This window comes from Trichosurus vulpecula, chromosome 5 (assembly GCF_011100635.1).
Source record: "Trichosurus vulpecula isolate mTriVul1 chromosome 5, mTriVul1.pri, whole genome shotgun sequence".
Classification (NCBI taxonomy): domain Eukaryota; kingdom Metazoa; phylum Chordata; class Mammalia; order Diprotodontia; family Phalangeridae; genus Trichosurus; species Trichosurus vulpecula.
The window spans coordinates 17,443,671-17,446,085 of NC_050577.1; positions in this window are offsets into that span (position 1 = coordinate 17,443,671).

Genomic DNA, 2,415 nt, shown 5'->3' on the forward strand with positions numbered 1-2,415 from the left:
TCAGATGAGTTCATCCTGGCTGGGGAGTGTACTAGGCATATATATTGTGACTTATAGTAGATTAGGTAGTAGAAAGACTGCTGGTCCTGGAGTCTGGAGAGAGCTGGGTTCAAATCCCTTCCAGAGCACTGACTAGCTAAGTAACCATGGGCAAGTCCATCAATAAGCCATTCATCCCCTCTAAACCTTCATTTTCTCCTACATAAGAAGAGGATAACAATGCCTACTGTACTTATCTCACCACCCTCCTGTGAGGATCAAACGAGGCCAACATTTTGTAAATCCTAACTATAGCAAAAATAGAAATAGCAATTGGTCAGCATTTATTAAGCGTCAAATATATATATATATATGTATGTATATACGCCAGGAACTTTGCTAGGTACTAGGGACACAGGTACATAAAAATTAAACAATCCTTAGTCTCGAGGGATTATAACACTTTATTTTTGTATCCCTAAACCCAGTATTATGCCCTGTATATGGCAGCCAACAAGCATTTATTAAGTGCTTATTATATTCCAGTCACTGTGCTGGGTACTGGGTACTTAGTAGAGAGTAGATGCTTAATAAATGCTTGTTGGTTGATTAACAAAGATTTAGAGCTGGGAGGAACCTTGGAGATAATATAATCCTTCTTCCTTAGTTTATAGAAGAGGAAACTGAGTCCCAGAGAGGGAAAAATGAGTTGGCCCAAGTCAACGTAGAAAGTGGCAGAAATGGGGTTTGAATTCATCTCCCCTGACCTCGAGTCTCATAGTCTGATATCGCGTAGTTTAATATGGCAGAATCCATTTAACATGCTAGGGTTGGATGACCAATTTCTATTCCTAAAAGAATATTTTTCACTTACCCTGACATGAGGGATTTCTCTAACTATTCTAAAATCTGGGTGACCATCCAAGGAGGTTTTTTTTTGGTTCCCCTTCTTCATAAACATTCATCAACACAAAGAAATGTTTCCCAATGTCTCCCCCTTCTTATCCTCAAGAATCAAGTCCAATGCTTGGCAGGAAAGCAACTCATCTCTGGTTTTCTCCCCTAGAATTTCAGTTTGGAGTAAACATTCTCACTGGGCAGGAGTCCCCCTCACAGACCAGACCCAGGAATCACCGACTTCTCCTGCAGGCATCCAACATAAGTGAAAACACACGTCGCTAATTGTACTGTGCAAGGCTGGTGGTCTAGTGACTGAAGGCTCAACTATGAATATGTGTGTATGTATATGTGTGTTTGTATATATGTATATACACACGTATACGTGTATATATAGTAAAATCACATGATTTACTGTCAAGAATTATTCAGCTTTAAGACCATCTGCAGGTAGGTCAGTTTCCTCATTGGATACTTACTTCAATCAGATGGATGTTTTCTTTAAATATTGGTGCTGTTTATAAGAAATGCTTCTTTAGAAATCCAAACTGTCTCTCATCCACCCAACCTCACTGCACAGGCAGCAGTTTTTAAGAGAAAGGCAACATGGTACAGTGGAGAATACGGCACCAGAGTGTGGGAGTCAGGAGACTTTGAATTTTAACCTGAGTCTCAGGTTGTTGGAATCATGCTTGTACTAGTGGCCTCACAGGATGGCTGGGAGTGGGGGACAGGGATAGGGGCCAGGGAGGGGAACGCTTTCCAAACTTTAACACCCTATATAAGAACAAAGGCTTTAGAATGCTAAAAGAACCTAAAGATCACTTAGTTTCATATTCACATTTTATAGATGTCGAAACTGAGGCCTGGGGATGTTCCAGGAACTTTTCCGAAGCCACAAAGTAGTAGGGTCTGAACCTAAGGGCTCCCCAGAATACCAAAGATCTGTGGATCTGGGATATCCTCAATGCGGGCCTTCCCTCCAATGATACAGATCTCAAACCACCCACACCTGCCCACCCTGTGCAATTCTCATCCTCGTTGTACCATAGGTTCTCTGTAGGGAGCCCATCCCATGGGCTAAGGTCATCACAAGGATGCCCATGGAGAACCTGGGCTGTCCATTGGTCATCCCGAAATTGCAATATGTGCCTAGCCCATTCTTTTCCCTCAGACATTGCTTCAGGGGTATCCTTTATCCCAGTCTCCTAATGTGCTACCACCAATGAATCAATAAGCATTTATTAAGGGCTTGCTGTATGCAAAGGCCTTGTACCAAATAGCTGTCAGAGCTCCAACAAAAATGGGAAGTCCCTGCCCTTGAGAAACTTATGCTCTGTGAGTGAATACAATGCTTTAGCACCGACAATTACCAGTCACTTATTAAATGCCTACTATGTACCAGCTAGATACTAGGGCAGTTAGGAGAAACAGTGCATAGAGCTCTGGGCCTGGAGCCAAGAAGACTTGAGTTCAAATCCAGCCTCAGACACTTGGCAGCCTGTCTGCCTCAAGTTCCACAACTGTAAAACAGAGATG